The sequence below is a fragment of the Equus caballus genome, chromosome 17 (assembly GCF_041296265.1).
Source record: "Equus caballus isolate H_3958 breed thoroughbred chromosome 17, TB-T2T, whole genome shotgun sequence".
Classification (NCBI taxonomy): Eukaryota; Metazoa; Chordata; class Mammalia; order Perissodactyla; family Equidae; genus Equus; species Equus caballus.
Window position 1 is genome coordinate 55,311,892 of NC_091700.1, and position 22,953 is coordinate 55,334,844.

The following is a 22,953-nucleotide window of genomic DNA, read 5'->3' on the forward strand; positions in this document are numbered from 1 at the left end:
GCTGGCGCCCCTTGCTTGAGCCCACCTGAGACTATTGCAGAGTTCTCTTGTAAATTTTAATATCAAAAATGGAGAAGCAAATTAAATTATGCTTTTCCTGTTTGAAAAATCTTCACAGCTGGAATAGATACAACCAATATTCTTTTTAGATTATGCCAGCTTTTACAGTCACTTTCAACAAATAGCTATCATTAGAAATGGCAAGGACAATGCAGTTGATCGTTTAAAAATAAAGGGTTGTCATTTTGATTTTTTCTTCCTAAAAGGAATAAAGAATTGCCTATACCTACTATGACGGAAACACCCCTTTAGAGGCCACAAGTAAATGAGGCCATAAAGAAAGCAAAGTCATATGTGAAAGAAACCTGATCCAATTAATCATTCTTTGTAGTAATTCTGTCATGAAACTTTCTGATGTTTTGTTTCTGTTGAGATGTAAACTGTGAGCTGGTAGTTTGGCGCCAACTCAGTTATTTAATATTATATTTTTCAAAATAAAGTTTTTTTCATAAAAGACTAAATATCTGAAAGTTTCTAATGGTTAAGTTTTAAACAGCCAACTATTTCTAAAGAATGGGAAAAAAATTTTTTCTGAAATATAGAGACTAAAAGAAAATGGTTTGGAGTATGCAATATAACATGCTTATGTTTATATTTGGAGAACGTTACATTCTGTAACTGTTGTATAGTTATGACATTTAATTGGCTAAAAATAAACTTCAAAATTGTATCCATTACACTCATATAATCTGGCAATATGTTTTAAATCATCATAAAAAGAAACCTATGTTATTCAACATCACCTCTAAGATGGAGTCTATATATAGCGGACATTCGATAAATGTTGCTTGATGATAAGCACGATTCTGCACGTTCTATAGACTCTGTAAACATAAAATCCTGACTTAGTTTCCACGACAAAATAGTCTACACCAATGGCCATTGCTAATTTATATCTACAAAGCCCCCTTCAGGGCAAAAGAAAACTAATGTCAATCATTTGTTGAACTCTTCCTCTTGTCCTCCAAGATTCTGCATACCTAGTTCTTCACAATGTAACGAAACAGAACAGAACTTCCTGAAATTCATTCAAAAACGTTTTTCCCACTCGAATATTTTTATGTTAAAACACTAGAAATTAGTTTGGAAGATAAGATTGAAATGTGGTTTGATATCAATAGAAGAAGGAAAGGGTGGAAATCAATACTGTGAGAGCTAATAAAGACAAATGTTCTGTGATTCACTAGGGAAGAAATAAAGGATGAAAAAGTGACTATGAGTCAGCAGTGTAACACTGTCACCAAAAGGCAAACACTGTATCGGATAGCATTAATAGACATATCATGTAAAACAAGAAAGGTAATTTTTCAGCAGCAGCAGTTCTCAAAACTATCGGTTAACCAAAATTAGAAAAACACCTGTATTGGGGGCACAATCATTGCACAAAAAGTTGTATCAAGTTTACAGGAGAATAACAACAAAACAAAACACAAACAAAAAAAAAAATTAATATGGATGGATAGAGCGAGAGAGAGAGACAAACTATCAAACACAAGGTGAAAACCAGACTTGCTTTCAGAGATCAAGAAAACTAAGTCTATGTTCAATCAAAAGCAAAGGCAAAACCAACTAAGGGCGAACATAATTACTATAAACCTAGTGCACAAAGGGAACAAGATCTAGAAAGAAGATAAGAACCAGTTGCTTTTATTAGGCAGTGATGGAACCAACAACAAATGAATTCTGGTTGCTTCAGACAATAATTTACATTAAACAAAAAGGAAAATCCCCAGCACAAAGACAATTACACTGTGATTCGATGGAATGTCTGGGATCCCAGTCATTGGACGTATTCAAAATAATCAGTATACTCAGCCTTTCGAAAGTGATTTGGATTAATTAGTACATGGCTAAAAACAACTTCAAATATTTACAGTTGTTTCATACTTTATAATATGACATCTGGTGAGATTACTTAATAAAAGAGAAAATTTGAAAGAAACAGCTGGGGAAATTCAGCTTGTAGTTGTAGACCCCAGGGATCACTGAATCCCCACTTTGTCAAAAATAAATTATCTCAAAATAAAAAGGTAGGAAAAATATTAGCTAATTTTGTTGAGAACTTACTATATACCAAACACTGTCCAGTATTTTTTACTTACAAAATCTCATTTAGTATACAAACAATCATAAGAGCTATACGCTATTATTGCCTCTATTTTATAAATGAGAAACTGAGGTATAGGGAGATTGAGTAATTTTGCCCACAAGGTCACACAGTCAGCATTTTGAACTCTAACAGTCTAGCTCCAGGGCCTGGCTGGCTATACCACACCTCAGTTACCCAGAAATATACCAGGGAGTCTAAAGGAACTTAGTAGGATGGGCTAGGATGACAGTTTCATTATCAGTAGGTAATGACAGTTGGTGACTAAAGAAATAACCTTATGATGCAGAAGGAAAAAATTAGAATTAGGAATAAGAAAATTTTACACTTAATGAATGATATTAACATTAGAACACATTGTGAAAGGCTAAGGAATATTCTCTCTAGAGACCTAAAATTCTAAATAGTTTAGATTTTCATGTCTTTTGTGACGATTTTGTGAAATTTTTTCTGAATGCAGAGTATTACATTAAATCTTCCCAAACTCTTTTACAGCATATGATTTACATAAATCATAATATTGCTTTGGAAACATCACACTAGGGGGCTTCTAAGGGAATGTTTAATTTCTGTCTAATATAGATTAATTTAATATTTAATTTCTGTCTAGTATAGATTAATCTCATTAATAAAGGCAGCTGGCTACATAATCATATCCCCAAATTTTGCATCTCTTGGGTCCCATTGAAGGAACGGGTGGTTAGAAATGGGATTAGGAGAGCAATCTAGAACATGGTGATGATTATGACAATTACCTAAATTACTATACACTTATAGTATAAATATACCAAATTCAGGAACATTATTCAAAGATGTATTCATGATATAAGACAGAATATTTAGTTGCAAAACAGACATTGCAGTCATGCTACTTCTTATAAAAATCCAATGATTATAACTAATTTGCTCTCACCGTTATAGCTTCCAGATATTTCAATATGCCTTGGCATTCTGTTTCTCTTCTTTTTTTTTCCCTTACCTGAACTGGTTTCATTGAAAGCTTATTTCATTTCTGGTCAAAATAATGATCTTAGAGTTGATATAGGACTTTCTCTTTCACCTCTGATCTCCGTTACCTCTCTGAATATGTACACAATAACACCAGTTCAACTGGGGATGTTTCCCCACCTGCCCCATGATTCTGTTCTTCCCCACTATCTAAGGATCTTTAAGGGCATTTGGAACAATACCGCATCCTTCTGTAATGGGCTTATTTATCTGCCCCTTGTGGATAAAACTGCAAAGCTAAATGATCATCCCCTTTCTGCTTAAGAAATTTTCATTAAAACTCCTATGTTGCAGATAAAAACTTTTGTCCAATACAATTTTTAATTCTCATGTAAAATACTGGTGAATTTATGAATTTAATGCTAGAGTAAAAAAGTAGAGGGCTTCTTCTGGATCCTAGATCTTGAGCATTGTCAAAAAAAAAAAAAATCAGTAGCACTGTTTGTATAAAACACTGGTTCTTCACTGTTCTTTATTGAATATCCACTAATTGACAAAACACTGTTCACATCTAGGAAAATTTAGGACAGGATTGGTTCAAATATTGGCTCTGCCACTTAGCTGTATAAACTGACAACTTAGCTCTGCACCTATTTCTGCATGTTTAATGGGAAGAATTTTACTTATGTTGCAGGATGGCTATGAAAGTCAAATTACTATGGTGTCGGGTACACAGCAGATGTATAATGAATGGTAGCTTTTCAGGTTATGTTTATAGTCTAATTAAAGCCAAAGAAGAGTCCAAAAGAAGGGAGCAGATTCTTGCACAGAAAATCTGAAAGTTTGGATTGGGAGGGTCTCTGCCAATCTTCCATTTCTTTGGACCTACTTTGTGCCTTCAGGACTTCTATAGTGATCAGGTGGTTTCAAGATGGCGGGGTCCCAAACCTCACACTTCTTGGGGCCCGAATTTATTTGTTGGTGCATTGAGCTTCCAAATAAGTTTTTGTCCGATAAAAACTTTCTTTTAGTACAATAAACTCGGAAGCTACATGAGATGTCCAAAATTCAAACAGACATTTTTTTAAATTCTTGAGAATTGAGATACTAAAACATACAAAAAGTATATGGAAAAAGTGTCATCAAGTTCAGAGGTCCCTAACGTTAGAAGGAAAAGCATTCTGCATATTTTAAGAGTTAAAGAGATGCAAAATCCAATCAAGAAGTGTAGCCATCTGAGAGAGGATTATAGAGTAATCTGACTTGCGGGGTGTATGATCAGCTGTGGCTTTAAGTTATGAAGTCCTTGTCACACACAATATATAGGTCAGTCCATCCTATCCACATCACAGACAAAGAATCTGTTGCTTCCTGACCAGAACTTTTGATTTTTAATAACTTCAGCAAACTGAGAAGGCAACCAAAAAATCACTTTTGAGAAAGCCACCCTAAAAAATGTTTGAGGCAACAAAATTGCATCCTCCAAAGGAAACACTGCTCAAGCCATGCAGATTTAGAATTAAATATAGGCTACTTCAGACAATAATTCATTCATTCATTCAAAAGCATTTATGGAAGAATGTGCTGGGTCTCAGGTAGAGTTCTGGGCACTGTGTTTACATCAATGAGCAAAACAGAAAAAGTCTCTACCTTTGTGAACCTTATCTTCTACTCAAGGAATAAATACAACAAACACAATAAATGAGTAGAGCTGATGACATTAGTGTCCTGTGTACATTTCCTCCACACTCATTGGTTGAAGGTTATTAACTATAAACAACTGCAACTATCTGCCTGAGCATCAGGAGCACATTCTTCCCACACTCAATGAAAGGTAGAAATTAGTGTTGAAGCCCTGGAAACACCTCTCACCAAATGACACAAGTGGTGCTGATAGACGTATACCCCAGCTTCCTTGCCTCCTGGTGCAAAACAATTGAGCCTCAATTGCCCACAGAGAAAATCTGCTTAATAACCTGCCACTCTTTGAGTCACTACCCTACTCCCCTACCTGTTTTTCTTGGGGTCATCACCCAAATAAACTACTTGCATTCAAATTTTGCCTCAGGATCTGCTTCTAGAAGAACTTGTCTACTTCTAGGCAATAAGTACATTATATAGCATGTCCAATGTTGATACATGTTATGGAAAAATATAGAGCATATGAAGAAGGATCTGGATTAGAAGGCAAAGGGCAAGGCTGTGGAAGGCATTTGAACAAAGGCTTGAAGGAGATAAAGGGGTAAGCCATGGGGATCTATGAGGGAAAGCTACTGCAGAGGCTCTGAAGCAAGAGTATGCCTGGTGCATTCAGGACTTTGGAGAAGACCGTTGTAACTGCAATAGAGTGTGTAAAAGAGAGAGTAGTAGATTGTGAGGTATGAGAGAGGTAACAATTATAGGGCAGTAGTAACGATTTTGTACGGTCTTATAAAGACTTTGGATGTTAGCCTGAGTGATATAGTGATATGGAAGGATTTACGCAGAGGCGTGACATAATCTGACATGTTTTAAAAGCTTCTCTTTAGTTCCTGTGTTGAGAAAGGACTGTAGGAATTCAAAAATAGAAGCAGAGAGACCAGTTGGGCATCTATTACAAAAATACATACAGGAATCCGTCAACAGATGAATGGATAAATAAATTGTGGTGTTTACATACAGTAAAATATTATGCGGCCATAAAAAGGCATGAAGTACTAATACCTGCTACAATGTAAATGAACCTCGTAAACATTATGTTAAATGAAAAAAGCCAGACACAAAAAGTTTCGTATTGTATCTTTCCATTTACGTGAAATATCCAGAATATGTCAATCCTTAGAGACAGAAAGCAAATTACTGGTTTCCAGGAGTTGGGGGGAAGAGGATTTGGGAAGTAACTTCTCAATGGGTGTGAAGTTTTACTTTGAGATGATGAAAATATTTTGGCACTAGATAGAGATGGTAGTTGACAGCAGAGTGAATATACTAAATACCACTGAGTTATTCACTTTAAAATGGTTAGTTTTATGTTATGCGAATTTCACACCTATTTAAAAAAAATTGTTTTAAAGATGATGCAAGAGATGATGATGGCTTGGACTAGAGGAGCAGTGTTGGAGGTGATGAGAGTGGTGAGATTCTGGAAATGTTTCATAGGTAGAGTTAAGAGGATTTCAGGACCAGATGTCAGTGTGAAGGGTCAAAGATGACTCCAAAGTTTTGAGCTTGAGCAACTGTAAGAATGAAGTTGCCATTTCTAAATGCTGGAAGCTTGCAGTTGTAGCATGTTTAGGGTAGAAGATTTAAGAGCTCAATTTTGAATATGTCACATTTGAGATGTCTATTAGACAGTCAAGTGGTGTTTGAGATGTCCGGCTTTAAGGATAAAATTCTGAGCTAGAATCACATCCACTGTATTACCATTTTTGCATCAATGAATCAGTGAATATTTGGTATTTTAAACATGTGTTGAGTTTAAGATAATTTATCTTATTTATTTATTTATTTTTTTGGTGAGGAGGATCGTCCCTGAGCTAACATCTGTGCCAAGCTTCCTTTATTTTTCGTATGTGGATGCCTGCACAGCATCGCTGATGAATGGAGTAGGCCTGCACCCAGCACCAAACCCGTGAACTCAGGCTGCCGAAGCAGAGCATGCACACAAAACTTCCCCCAAGGGCATCAACAAACTCACATTCAAGAGTTTGCTCGGATGAAAAATGAAGAGATTGAATGTCTACAGTCTAGTCAAGCATATGTCTGAAAACCAGAGAAATTAAATGTGCTACTTAAAATTTCAGAGCCAAGATTTCCAGATATTTCCAGGTATTATTCATGCCTAAGGGGAGCTGTGGTTTAATTGTAAGTTATTTTGGAAGTTTTGGCATCCTATGTCACATACATATCAAGTTATCCAGGAAAGTGTTTGGAGGCCCTTCTTGTAAAGGTACTTGATGCCTTTTGTCACTGCTGTTGTTTTATATTCAACACAACACATACAAGATCCCAATCCAAGGTATTTTGTATGACACAATACTGCCCATTAAGGGAGAATGGACTTGCCCAATATGTCCCAGTACATCACTACCAAGGCTACAGCCAGTATTGTCACAAAATAAAGCAAAGAATTTACTTTTGGAGGTGTAAAAGGAACTACACTCATTTTTTTCTAGTCTATTACCATATCTGGATAGAAACCACAGCAGAAGCTTAAAATATTAAGAAGAATTTAGAGAAACATATAAAACTGTGCTGATTAAAATTTTAAAAAATATTATGTGTAAGTAATACTAAGCCCTGTTGGATTGTGGCTATTTCTAAGTTTATAACCAGTTCTTAATACAAGTGGAGTTTCATTGTGTTTATTCTTTTAAGGATTTGTTTTAATGATTTAAGACATCTGAAATTTTGAGTTGCTCCCATAAGTAGAATTAATTTAGGTGGATTTGATAATGGATTATTTATGAGGCTGGTTGGAGGTAGAATAAGATAGAGTAGTGATAGTTAAGTAGAAAATCAGTGTGAGCAGCTGAAATTTCCAGCCAAGTTTCTACATGAGTTTAATTCACTGGCTAATTTCTCACACCCCTCTGATTTTTAACTTTCGAAGAGATATGATTACCACAAAAACAAAAGAGACAATCAAAGTTACTTAAACACAAAAGAGTAGAACATGAGATTTTCCAGAATTTAAGAAGATATAAACAAAGACAATCTATTCAAGAATGTCAGTCCTATTTTCATTTCTTGTCCCACTCATTTGACCTGTTTAAATATTTTTTTAGTTTATTTTCAAATCTTTAACTCTAAATATAAATGTTTATCTTTATCTTTTTCTCCTTGTTAAAAAATTCTTGCCTATTTTACAAACTCAGTTTTATAAAATTGAGAAAATACAAGAAACTTCAAAAAAGAAAATAAAAACATTCCACAAATTCACTACCCAGAATCAATATTTTGCTGTATTTCTTTCCAGGTTTTTTTCTGCATGTATATAATGGGATTTTTAAAAGCAAATTTGAGATCATATTTTTCATTTAGTTTAATATTCTTTTCTTCCCTGAGTAACTGTGTTATGTGCACATTTTCCCAAATCCATAAATATTCATGAGAAAAGATTTTTGATGGTTATATAATATTTCATTGTATAAATGTATCCTAGTTTATTTAACCATTTCCCTATGCTTAGATATTTAAGTTTTCTGATTGTTTGTTACCTAGCTACCTAATTAATACTGAAAACATGTGAGTGCCAATAGGATGAAACTTGACTAAAAAATATGTGTTGTAAGTTTCTAAAGAGCTAAAGCATTATTTCTTATTTTTAAAAATCTGTCCTATACCTTTTTCCTTGGAGATACAACATTTGATTGTATATTTTTAGTACTCAATACATCGTCTTTGATTTTCTTTTTTCTGCTCATAATTGAATGCAGTCAATTAGCTTAATTCCAAGAGTCTAATGATTCTCCATTGTTGACATGCTAAATTTCCATTTTTATCTCAACTATATTCATTTGCAAGATTTCTGATTACTTGTATCAGCATTTTCCTATATTTTTTGGAAATAATGAGGACACTATCTGATGATATATTCAAATAATTGTACAAACATTTCTGTTAACACAAACCTGTCATCACCATTGAAGCTGAAACAGCAGCTGGCATATCATCTGTATATACCAGAAGCAGAAACCAACTTTAGCTCTCCAGTGTAAGCAAAAAGAAAAAACAAATATTGAAAAATGTAGGGGTTTACAGGACCAAAGGCAAGTCAGGAGGGGAACAGGCTACAGGCAGCTCCACAGGGTCTCAGTGAGAGGAAACAAAGTTTCACCCTGGCACTGCTGTGACTAGAATGAATAAAACATGTTGCTTCTTACATCATCACCTTCAAGGCTCAATTTTCCCAGGAGATAGTGCCCAACTGGGCAAGCTACCCTTGGCAGGACTGGAGGTGAGAAGAAGGATCTAGACTGAAGAACCTATAGAGATGTTTGGGATTCTTTAGTGAGAAAGCAAGCACGTGGACTTACCTTTCCACCGAGTTGCCACAGACGGAGAGGGAATTCCCCAAGGGGAATCAGGCTGCTCTTAAGAAAAGAGGGAAATGAACACTAGAATGCAAACTCCATGGGGGTAAGACTTGTGATCTTTTCTGTTCACTGATGCTACATATAATAGATGCTTAATAAACATTTGTTGAATCAAATTGAATTAGCAGGCAAAAAAAAAGGAAGGAGGGAGGAAGGAAGAAAAGAGGGAAGGAAGGGAAAGAAAAAGAAAAAATGGGAAGAGCTAAAAGTAATTCAGGGTAAATATTATCTTACCAACGGGAAGAGTCAAGCTAGGTGACACTTTTTCTTTGCAATATGAACGAGGACTGACTCTAAAGCAATGTAATCGATTTCCTTGGGTGGCTTGTGTATTGACTTTGAAGGCAATTTTCAAAGGGAAGCTCTACAATGATCTTAAAGGATGGCAGGAATGTTGATGTAATATAGAGCTTCCCTACGGGGCACTTTAAAGGACTCATGTGGATGTTTAAGTCCTGCTATGTTGGCTTTTAAAAAATTCATTTGTGATTACACATTGCATATTTTCTATAAACTAGTTGATTAAGGCAAGCAATATAAGGCAATAAGAAAACTAAGAGAGAAGCGGGAAGGACACCCCTCTAAACATGGTAGGTTTAATAAAATTTACAGATCAAATATAATTTTGGAGGCCTACAGGATTTTTTAAACACATTTTCAAGGTGTTCTAAAAGCCATACTAATAGTTACGATATATCTAACACTGATGATGTATAAGGCACTTTACATTAAATTATCTATAATACTCATAACAACCACCCTGGTAAATAGACAACTGTCTCCAATTTCACAGATAAGGAAATGGAGGGTCAGAAGAGTTAAGTTGTCCAAAGTCATGCAATAAAGCAAGACAAAGCCGTGATTTGAACCCATCTGTTCAGAGCCATACCCTGAGTGTGATACTGAATATACAAATCTCTAAAAGCGAAGAGTAAGTGAGGCAATGTCCCCACATCCTCCTCTAAGATCCAAATTTATGATCGCATTTATTCCCTACCTACATCTCCAGAATGTTCTCATACAAATTATTTAATATATTTTCCAAATGATGCTAAACTCAAGCGAGCATTTAGTGTTAGCAAACACATCTTTTCATTCTTTTTCTTTTAAACCCAATTTATTTTAATGTTTTAAAAATCTAATCATGTATCCATGCATCCTATTAATTTTTAAAATTGAAAGTACCCAAAACACTGCCAAATAGATGAATAGTGATGAACTTTCTATTATGAATGGAACTTTAGCATATGATTCACATTTGCACCGAATTCTTATTTTATGAAAAAAAGTTCTTGTTTTCTATAATGACCAAGAAATAGGCAAATAGATATCCCTTCTAAGGACTCCTTGATGCCAGAGCATATCAGCATGAAAAAGTAATAAAAAAGAGAGCTCACAAAGATCTAAAAAGTTTCTGGGAAGAACAACTACTTCATAATGCGAGTTTCCAGATCACAAAGTAGAAAGAAGAAATCCAGCTATAAATCTACATTCAGAGTACAGCAGGGGAAATAGGATATGAGGTAATTTTTGCCTTACTTTTGAGCAGCACAGATCTTATGAACGGAGGTGGAAGCTATTCAATAACATTTATTGCAAGGCCTAGTTCAGTGCCTTCCACGGGTGGGCAGTCAATAAATCTTATCTGGAGATGATATTTATGCAATGATAATCAGTCTACTTCAGCACAGCAATTTTGGGGGAAAATACTGTCTGTAGTGAGGTTAAGTCTTCCGAAGTAAAATAATAAAAGGAAGGGCAAAGATCACATGTGGAAAGTATTCAAAAAAGAAATTAAGGTTTACGCAATATTTGCATAAGCATTGGCAATTACGATTCAGAAAAGTAAATGCATTTTCAGAAAAATTTGAAACACATTTTCATAAATGCAGGGAAAGCATTAAAATTATACATGATTCTCTCCTCCCCTCCAACTTCACCAAATGACACATATTTATTTACCCATTCAAGCAGTGAAGACAAAGACACAGAAGAAATCTGACCTTTGTTTCATGGCAAAGTGCGATTAATTATACACAAGAGAGTCCTTTTACCTTTGTTTCTTGACTCTACATACACTAAATTAACAAATTATATGCACTGCTTCTAGAGTTTTGTCACACAAAAAATCAAACTAAGTAATTCATACAGTGATCTAATGGTTTGGTTCAACTATATAAAATGATTTAAACAGGGGCTGGCCCCATGCCCCAGTGGTTGGGTTAGGGCACTCCACTTTGGCAGCCCGGGGTTTTGCTGGTTCAGATCCTGGGCGCTGACATGGCGCTGCTCATGGGGCCATGTTGAGGCAGCATCCCACATGCCAGAACTAGAAGGACCCACAACTAAAAATATACAGCTATGTACTAGGGAGTTTTGGGGAGAAAAACCAAAAAAAAAAAAAGATTTAAACATAAAAAGTTTAGGTTGATTTTGAGTTGAGAATCATTTTTTCCCTAGAGTGAATTAAAATTCATTATCTCATTGCAACACACACACACCAAGTCACTCTCGGTGGACACTAAGGTGCTGACATATGAGCTGGTCTTGTTTAAAAGGGGGCATGAAGAATTATTTCACTCCATCCACCATAAAGTTATCTAACATGTATGTTTTAGAAGTTGTTAACATATATTGGGTGCAAAAATAACATGTTAGCTAAAAATATAAATAACTGGAGATAAAACTGTCACCTTAACAGCCCCAATTTCCCACTTAATGCTTGTATGATGAGTAAGAAGAAAGCTACATAGATGGCAGGACACTCTGACACAAACCCAAAAAGAAAAGAGATAATTTACTGCAAAGTGCAGGTTACCCAACCACTAACATCATTTCTATGCTAAGGTCTAATTTGAGGTTCTTTTGGACTTGCCTACATTCTCCTTCCTTTTTCCATTCATAAACCCAGTTTGGAGCTCTGTAGCTGGCATAACACCACACAAGATTTCAGCAGTCAGCCAGAAACAGTAACTTGTACCTGATCTTTTCTTATAGAGAAAGTTGGGAACAAGAAAACCCAGGCTGTTCAGTTAGCTGAGACAATGAAATCTAAAATAGAGACATTTCTTTTTCATAGTAGGAGGGGGTGCAAAGATGGGTTAAGCACCGGAAGTGTAGGAAGCAAACTTGTCCCCCGGAGCAGCCATCAGCCAAACAACCAGAAAGGATAAACTAAAAATAAGAATGACTTCCTTTCTCTGGGTTTCTCATTTTATACAAGCTGCTCTCTGCATCCATACTTCAACTTCATCTCTGACTTCCTTCTGCAGGGAAGTCTGTTTTCACAATTTAAACAGACCAAGTTTACAGTAAATCTTTATAAGCAGACAACTGAAGCCTTGGGAGCAAGTTACTTTGAAAATCTGGAGAGGACAAAACCAAAACTCCATGTTGCACTGAGACCAAGTTCAAATAAATTATAGATTTGTTATTGCAGAAACATATTGGACGCCACCTAAACACACCACGCACACACCCCCCCACACACACTAATTAGTAAATTCCAAGTTTGTCACATTTTTCTCATTAAGCCTGACATAAGCACATGTATGCACACACATATGTGTGTGTATGTGTGTGTGTGTGAGAGAGAGAGAGAGAGAGAGAGAGAGAAAACTATAGCAAAACCTACAAAGAGAGAACCCAAAAGAGATGAACAATTTTTTTCATTCTTTGTAATGTTCAAGTACTCAGTAATTACTAAATAGGAATACATCCCCTTCAGTAAAAAAAAAAAGAAAAAAAGTCTCACATTAGAATTGTGGGAAAAAAATCTTTCAGAATAGGGCTATTTGTGAGTCTAGCTGAATTAGAAATAATCAAATAAGGAACATAAATCAAGGAGTGGTCAAATTTAGGAAGATCAATCAAGACAAGATGAAGACCAGTAAGATATTCAGCAAGAACTTACTAAATATCCACTCTCATCCACTCAACGTTTGTAAATATTTAGTGAGCATCTACAATGCTCTAAGTTCAAGCTGTGCTTTCAGCGAGTTCCCAGGTAACCTTGTTGAGGTGGCCAAAGGTGACACATCTGGGAGTTAGGCAACAGGAATCAGAAACTCAAGCTGAAGAGAACAAAGAGAAGGATCAGATATCTGGGCAGAGTAATGAAGCCAATGAGAGAACCTGGGCCTCAGGCCACAAGATCCACCTACCTCTGCAGAGAGGAGCTCAATTTAAGGTCAGAAAACCTCTCATATCACAGATGGGGAAACTAAAGCTGACCAAACCATATACAGTCTAGTTTATTCCCCCATCAGCTCCCACATCACCTACTATTACCCCCATCATCACTGCCATCTTTGTACATTTCTGCTCAAACCCCTTGTCTAAGTACAAAAAGACTTATAAGCTTGTTCCTTCTGATCACCACCTGCCATTTCTCTGCTCTCACTTTTCACCTCAGCCAGATGGAACCAATTTCAGATCTGCCATGCAACATGCTCTTTCACACCTACTCGTTTCTACCAGAGCCTCCGTTTGATGAATTCTCACCCATGCTCGGTGTTGTGCCAAGTGCTCCATGTGAATTGCTCGTATTATCCTCATTCAGAAGCTACAGTGATTGTTGCTATTTTACAGACTAGGAAACTGAGGATTAAAGAGTTAAGTCACTTACCCAATAATTCACAGCCTTGAGTTGGATTGAGAGCCAAAGCCCTGAAAACTGCCCCTAAAGTCCATTTCATCATGTATCATACCACCCCCTGCCGTCGGTTTAGCTAACACATACTCCAAACAAACTTTTCCTTGCTCCTTAATTTGATTTAGATGTTGATCCCTATTCTCTCTAAACAGCACTCCCATTCCTCTGTCACAGCGCTTGTCACGCTCATCTGCAGTGCATGATTTACTTGACTGTCTTTCCCCCAGTGTCTGGAATGAGCCCACAAGCCCCTTATTCTCCCAGCATTTAGCCCAATGCCTGGGCCTTGCAAGGTGTTCAACAAAAGTTTGTCTACTCACTCAAGAATAAATAATTGTCACGTGGCTATGAAATTATGGGCAGTGGAAGGATTAAAATATAAGTCTATCTGACTGCCAAGCCATTCTTCTTCCACTGTACCATACTGGCTCCCAGCTAATCGTGGATAAAAGTCCTTACTCCACCCACAAAGTGGAAATAAGATTATCCATTCCATCATCCTTGAATTAGGATAGTGAGAGAATCAGAGTTAAAATCTATTGTTTCCTGTCTCTGGCACACAATAGGAGCTCAATAAATATTTGTCGAATAAGTAAGCCTGGTCCCAGCACATAGGCAGCCCGTGCCCTCTGTGTTCTTTGCTGCTTGTATAGGTTGACATTGAGCACTGTATGCTCCAGAACATTGCTCGTCAAATCATGATCTGTGGACCAGCAGGATCAACATCAACAGGGAGCCTTTTGGAACTGCAGAATGCCAGGTCCCACCCCAGAGGTACTAAATCAGAATTTGCATTTTATCAAGACCCCCAAGTGACTAGTGTACATGATAAAGATTGAGTAGCACTACGCTAGAATATACCGTGTATACAAAGATGTGGTTTCCACCCAAGGGACCTGCAATTTAAGTTAGAGAGAAGAATCATCCCAGTTATAAAATACAGTCAATTAGCACCATAAAAACAATACCAATGCAAAGGAAGACAGCACTGATATAAATTGAAAACCATAGAGAATAAAATAACGCAATATTTCAAGGAGCTCTTCTTAGGCAGAAAACACAGAGTCCTCAATAAAGGTACTGTCTGCAAAAGGCTGGTAGTGAGCTCCCTGACATGCACACTGACAATTAAGTCACGATGAAGACAGACCTCAGCAAAACCCACGTGGCTGGTTCCACATCATAACTGAAAGAGAAAGTCTGTATAGTGGACACAGAGGCAGGAGCTGGAGGTAATCTGCCTGAGTTCAAATCCCAGCTCAAACACCAACAAGCTCAAAGATCTTGCAACCTTGGGTACGTTGCTTAAACTTCAGTGCTGCTTTGGAAAATGGGACAATAACGGTACCTAACGTAGAGAGCTGTGGTGAGCATGAGATGAAATAATCCCTGTTAAGCGCTTAGCAGAACGTCTGACACAAATAAGTGCCCAATAACAATAACAATTACATAACTGTTCTTGAAATGCATAGGCAGTTGGTTCATTTTGGCGTGGCTCCCTGCCCTGATAGGCTTCATTGGTGGCCTGGGTGGTCTCATGCCTGTTTCTACCTTCTCATCCCAAAATGTGGCTTGTTGTCTTCAGATCAGGGCCCATAAACTAGGGGACAGTTGATCATAAACCCCTTAACCTTGGATGAAAATGTTGTGTGTAGAAGTATATGTGCATATTTCTTTGGAAACGTTCAGAGCTTTTACCAGATTTTCAAAGACGTTGGCCTCACAAAGGTATTCATCACTATTCTGAAGGAGGTGGCACGGCATGGTCAAAAGTGCGTAGCAACAACAGACTTGAATTCTGGTCCTGACTTCACTATTTGTGTAACTTGTCAAAGGTGTCTTCTCATCTTTAAAATAGGGATAATAACACCACCTTAATAATATCATTTCCTGTGAGGGATTGTGTAACAGTCAAATGAGATGCTGTACGAAATGGTACTCTGTAACTGTAAAAAGCTCGCAGATGCTAGTGACAGCTGTTATCATTAGTGACTTCTCAAACATCTTCTCCCACAGCTAGTTCAGTTGAACACACCCACTCACTTCAAGGAATCATATTCTCAGGAAACACCCTCCTTTCGAGAGCTACAAGTGAGGTAACTAGTCAGGAGGCTTCCGTGCCCATAACTTGTGCCCCTGCCATGTGTACAAAGGTGGAGTGGTTGAGTGTAACAAGATAGAAACAGCAGCAGGAAGGATAGGTTACAAAGAAAAGTGGCTTAAGCAGTCACAGGTGATGGTGGCAGCTTCCGGCTTGGCTGCTCTGGGTTGCTACACTTTGGTCTCTAGACAGATGTCTGAGGCAGACATGCCCGGATATGTCTTCCAGCCAGCAGTGTTTTCTCTTCAGCAACACATTTCCAGGCAGCCTGGCTGGGACATTTCCATTTATCAACAACAAAAGTGAGTTGAACGCAGAATTCAGGCGTCAAAAGATTCTGCTTCTTTAATTAAGAGAGGTGGAAACAAAGCAGTAGGGAGAGAGAAAGGAAAACAATCTCCACAAGTAGACCAGGACGTAAGCCTGACTTTGAACCTAGTCATTTCCAGACTGTAATCAAGTGGATTGTCGGGAAGCCATGAGTGTATGGATAGCTGAGGTGCCAGTGAAAATGAGACTGCGCTGGGTGTGATAACAGTTCTGTATCCATAACACTTTCATCTCATAGTACACTTGTGCATCAAATGCATTTGCCAGCAGCTTTCCTGCCTTTCAAGCGAGAATCTAACAGGAAGACTGCAAAAAGGGAACAATCAGGAAGTTCAATTTTTGTGCATCCCGGTAGGACGAGAGTTGGGTCGCCCTGTGCTGGGTGCATGAAGGGGTCTTCAGGGTTTCTAAAGATGTGTCACAGCCTTCATCGTGGGCTTGAACAATTCATTCCAATCAACCAGTCCATCCCAGCTTGCGGTCCTTTTGAATTTGAAAAAGGAGAAAGCAGTCTTTCTCTGTCTTTCCCTTATTGCTTTCAAATCAGAAACAAGGATATTAAGTCAGTTCCCGAAGAAATGACAAAAGAAGGCTATTTAAGACTTCAAATTCTTGATGCTATGGAAAAATAAGATGATGCTAGGTGTTTCCTGTCTCTACTTAAGATTGAATCATTGTACATGTTAGCCCTTAACCACATTTAACTGATTTCCTACATCCTTGCAACTGTTCACATTTTCCTCTAAGTTTTACTGCTTGAACAGCACCAGCAAGGGGAGGGAACATACTTGTCTCTCATAACTGTCAGAGATGACACAGAAGCAACACGAATGTGGGAGGTGCTGTGTTGTTTCTAATTAATGAGGGTTTTCAAGTATTTGTGTAAAGGAAAGAAGTCAACATTCTAAAGGTTGGAATCTATGGGCCTTTTCAATGATTTCCTTTAAGAAAAAAAGATAAATTCTTGTGTAAAGGAAATAGTGCATGTGGAATTCAATGGAAATGATAGGGACAGCTAGAAATGAAATATGGAAAACATTAAATCATGTAGGTGTTGTAAAGCAATGCATAGCTGAAGGTGCCTTATTACTTTCTATTATACTTTCTCATTCTGAATAACTACTGTTATATAATATGAATTATTGATGTTTAATAATAGAAATAACCACAGTCAGATGCCAAATCAAGAAGAAAAGATCTGTACTTTGAAAAAAAGAACTCTCTTAATGTACATGCCACATAAACATTCAGGCTGGAGCGCTGAGAGGAATCCTGCCGTGGGGAGCTATTGAGAAAAGCAGTTCTGAGCAGAAGACAGAGGCAAGGCTAGTTACAAGTCTGCTCTTCCCCAGCGGAAGTAAGTGACGCTATGAAAGTATGCCTAGGCCTAACTCTGTATGTGCAGATACCACCACTCACTGACACCCTTCCTGGTTGCCTAGTAGCAGCTGACAGAATTCAATGTGCAGTGTGTCTATCCGTCAAAAATACCTACTGAAGTGTCTAATAAGAAGAGAGCTCTGTATTACACATCTTAAGGGAATAAAAAGAAAAAAAACTAGACTTTATGACTCCAAGACAAAAAGCAAAACACAAAAAGAAAAATATCTCTACAGGGTAACGTAGAAATAAATAAAAGCTGTTAATGTTGTAAAGTGCAATGTATTAATAATGCAAACTCAAAAGTAAAAGGATGCCCAATGATAGTGTTCAATAAATATCATGAAAAGAAGAGAATATACTTTGATGCAGGATGTGGAGTCAACTACTTATGCCTTCTTGAAAGAAGGAAGTTTTTAGCAGACAAGGAATTGATGGAGAAGATCTGTGAGAATTCACAGGTGGTTCGAATGTGTTGTTCAACATAACCATATCAGAATGTAATCAGCCACACGTAACAGAAAAATGTGATGGACAACAATTCAAAGCAATGGGGATTTCTTTGTATCATGTAACAAAAAGTCTAGAGATAGGCAGCTGCTGGTATTAGTTCTGCAGTCTGAAAAGATAAGAGCTGGAATTTCTGAGATTTTCTGGCCCTGCCTCTTGACCACAAGATGGCTGCTGCAGCTCCCATCACCATAACTCCATTCAAGACAACAACAACAGAAAAAAAAGCAGAGAAAGGATAAAAGGAGGGGCGAGGAAGAAAGGAGGAATGAGTAGCACTTATGGTATATGTATGTAGTATATGCCACTTTCATTAGGAAAAGTAAAAGCCTTCCCAGAGCCTCCATTCCCCCTGAAGTCTTCTATTTCTGTCTCACTGGCCAGAACTGTTTCTCATGGCCACACAGTTAGTCTGATAAGGTGAACCTTGAGTTTTCCAGTCTCCAGAATGGCTGTCAGAAAGAGGTAGGGAATGCCTAATGATATACCAAAGGTCAGTCCTGCCACAACTGGACAGAAAAATGGGAGAAAATGTAAGAGATAGTGGATTAGCTTGATGGACTGAGACCGTCTGAATGATATTTTGAAAGATTTTACAAAGCACAGGAAAAAAAAAGAGCACAAAAGTAAATTGTGGGTAGAAGTAACATCTAGAATATCTTATTTACAAAAACATTCACACCCTTATAATATACTTTCACACTTTTATGCACTGGAAAATTCCCACCTGTGACAGAAGAGCAGCCATCTCCGAGACAGAATTTGGCAGTAATTTGCCGTGCTGCACACAGGAATTTTCTGACACAGGTTAAGTAACAAGAGAGAAACCACTTCAGCCAGAGTGAAACTGCTAAAATGGGTTGTAGGAACAGAATATATCTACCTAAAGGATCGCCCACTGAAGTTCCACATTTCCCCCTATCTCTTCTCTGGTCTGTTATCAAACAAGTGACATCTATTTTATGTAGTGCCAAGGCATTTTGTCTTGTTTGTGAACGTTTTATTCATTTACAGACACATCCTGCTGGGTACCCATGTCCCGTTACCATGAATGAGGGGGAAATATGGGGGTTCTTCTCCCTGCTTACTCCATGTCAATGACGTCTTTATGAATTGGGTCTTCTGAGGCTCCCCGCAACGCTGTGATTTGAAGTGTTAAGATCCTGATTTGAAAGGTGAGCATCTGTTAGCACCAGGGTCTCCACGTAACGACACTCCGTGGGCCCAGGACCTGCCAAGGTGTGACCCCAAAGAGGGATAAGGAAAATAGTCAGCAGGACAGGTCCCCAGGCCCTGCCAGCCCAGAACAGGGCTCAGAAAAAGCACATAACGTAGTGTCAGGGGTGTTTGAGCACACGAGGAATGCAGTAAAGAACGGATGCCCAAGATTAGAACTGTTTAGAGAATGCAAAGATGAAAGGCAGACCCAAAAAGACATAAAAATAGAGTGGTAAGTGAGGTATGAAGAAAATCAGAAATAAACAAACCAAAGAAAGATGTGCCAAAAGGATCAAATGCTCCAAAGTTAAAGAAAGTGAGGTTTAAGAAAAATTTTTTAAGGGGGCCGGCCCTGTGGCCGAGTGTTAAGTTCACACACTCCGCTTCAGTGGCCCAGGGTTTCGCAGGTTCAGATCCTGGGCTCAGACCTAGCATAGCTCATCGAGCCATGCTGAGGTGGCATCCCACATGCCACAACTAGAAGGACCCACAACTAAAAATATACAACTGTGTACCGGGTGGCTTTGGGGAGAAGAAGGAAAAATTAAATCTTTACAAAAATTTTTTTAAGCCTTCAGATTTCACAAAACTATGTTCCTCCCAACAGTGGAGTGGAGTGGTGAGTACACAGTGAAAGCTTTGGCAGCTGAGCCAGAGATGGACTCCAGGGTCAGGCAAGGTTTGGGAGGGGCTTGCCTTAGAACAGAGTTGCTCAACCTCGTCACTATTGACGTTTGGGCTATATAATTCTTTGTTGTGGGAGCCGTTTTGTGCATTGCAGAATGCTTATCAGCACCCCGGCCTCTACTCACTGGATGCCAGTAGCCCCTCCCACCCTGAAGTCATAACAATCAAAAATGTCTCCAGAATTTGCCAAATGTCCTTGGGGGGTGAGCGAAATCACTCCCAGTTGAAAACCGTACTTTAGAGAGACAACTGCGTATGTTTTAAACCACAAGGAAAGAAATATATAAATAGTTTCAATTTCTTGTCATGTCAAGCTTTTCTGTTTCATATCAATATAGAGGAGAAAATGCCAAAATTTCAAATGGTAAACAGACGAAGGAAAAATTGCAATGACTGTCAAATGGAGAGGATGGGAATCAGCAGCTCTTTGTTGCTGTTTTCTGTGCAATCGTGCAAGTAAGGATAACTTTGGGGGAAAATCTTTGGCTGTACCTTAATTTCCTTTAATTTCAGGATATCGTCAAATTAAGGGTAAAGACTCTCCTATTTACAAAATAGAAAAATTCACAGTAGTTTGAAAACAGCTTTCCAGCCAAGAATTTTGAAAGAACTCAATAGGCCTACAGTTTCTTGACGATATAGATGGAAAAAAGAAATGAATATGACAAGAAGTCTTCATAGCCTTAGCTTGTCTTTTGACTTTTTTAGAACTTGATGCATTTGGAGTCTTTCAATTGTTCCTACCTCCTGGCTTTCTTTCTGTATGAAAGCCTTAGCATTCAGTCAAGAAATACTGCACCCCAGTTGCTCCTATTTTTAAACAGATTCTGCAGAGTTGATATTAGTATCGTTTAATGTTTTAGGCAGAAGTTCAAAAAATAAATAATTCAACCCCATATCTTTACTTAGCCACATATTAAAGAAATATAATTTATAATAAACATCTGCTTTCCAGTAATAGCATAACAGACGGCAAAGAAAATTGGGTGTGAGAAATGGCACACACTCATGCATATATGTAATTAAACCTTAAAAGAATAACTGAGTGATTTTTTTTTATACCAGTCCAAGAATTAATAATACCCAAGTCAGTGTCAGGTCTTATAAAAGTGCTATCTTAAATATGATGGCCTGGTCCAGTGGTTACACCTGTAAGGATCTCTCAGTTTATAGAGAGCTCTCTGAGGTACCTGCTGAGGTGACATTACAGGGAAACAAAACAACTGGTCAGCTCTGAAGGGGGGAAAATCAATAAAATTGATTATCACACTTCTCTAAAAAAGGTGATCACATTTAATTTTCACTTCCCAATTGTTTGCTTTAAATTGCTTTGATAAGAACTTACAGGAAATTACTACAGAGATTGCTCTGTGTTATCTTTATACCAAAATATATAATGCTTATATTTTCTGCTGTCTCTTATCAAATATGTCCCTGAAGAAATAATGGATATTTGAAAAAGTAATTGCTGGATTTTCTGGAAAAGTCTCCAAAGATAAGTACTTTAACTTTAAAAATAGCCATTAGGTTAAAACCAATAAACTCTGGTGTAGAGCATGTTGCAAATGAGGTCAAATTCTTGAGTTAATTCTGGAATAAGCTGTTTATTTTGGTTTGGTTCCATGACTATGGATTGTAGCTTCAACCCAGGGCAGCCAAATCAAAACCACAGATGTTAATGCAAGAGGGACTAAGCTCTAGTCTAAACAGATCAACTCAAACCTATGACCACTACTGGAAAAAATGATTCAAAGTGTATAGACTCACCCTAAAACATAACTCATTAATGGAGAAAAAAATCAACAAACATGTCTTGTTCTTGTGGTTGATCAATAGTGCTACCTTCATTTAGGGGAAAAACAACAATATGTTTGGCATTCTGAATTGCAAGAAACAAAGGAAAATTCTCAACTGGTTCAAACTCAACCTAAGATTACTAGGTACAAAGTATTTGTGCTTCTCTACAAATCAGCAAAGCCTATCTGTAGATATGGCCTATAGATTCACAGTTAAGTTATAGCCAGCCTCAGGGACTGTTTTAAAACTGTTGTTAAACAGGGTTTGAAATGCCATTTGTTTGAGAGGCGACTCATTATAGGGTTGCAACTGGAAAGAAAGTTATAATAGGGAAGGAAGGTAGAGCATCCATGTTCTACAGGATGACATTCCAAATGACCAACAGAACCTTTACTGAAAACAATGAAAATCGATATTCCGTTCCATAGCATAAACATCTTAACCCCAGATACCTGGCACCCAAAAACTGGAGTCATAAAGCAAGTTGATAGGAAGTTGAAGTGTTATTGATGCTGAAAGAATACATAATGTTTTGAATGCTGCAAAAGAATGATGATAAAAACAGAAAAGAAGCTTTTAGTGTTGATTAGAAAACATCTTGCAGATGACTTCATCTGTTGTTGATAATTAATTTTGCAAAAAAAAAAAGGCAGCCATATAATCTCACCTTAGAGGTCTTGCAGTTGCTCATTCTTCAATTGCTCATTACTTTTATGAAAATGAGATTAAATAACAAGAACACTTGCTGGTATTAGGAATTCATTTTTAAAAGCAATCTTAGCATCCGTACAGTTTCAACTCTATTTCTCAGTTTACTACATTTACGTCTTTAATGTTTACCATAATTGATGTTTAAAATACTTAACTCAAGGCACTATAAGAGTCTGAAAAGTCAATTTACGTTTAATATACCTTGTTTATTAAAGCATAAAATTAGAAAATACAATTTGAAAAGCTTATTCAAAGGTATGATTGAAGCAAAGAAACAGAAGTTGGGATGATAGACGGGTAATCAGATGGCTTATGTTCAGCCATGCCAGAAAACTGAGCTCTGACCAAATATTTATAGTTCTGCTACAGAGCT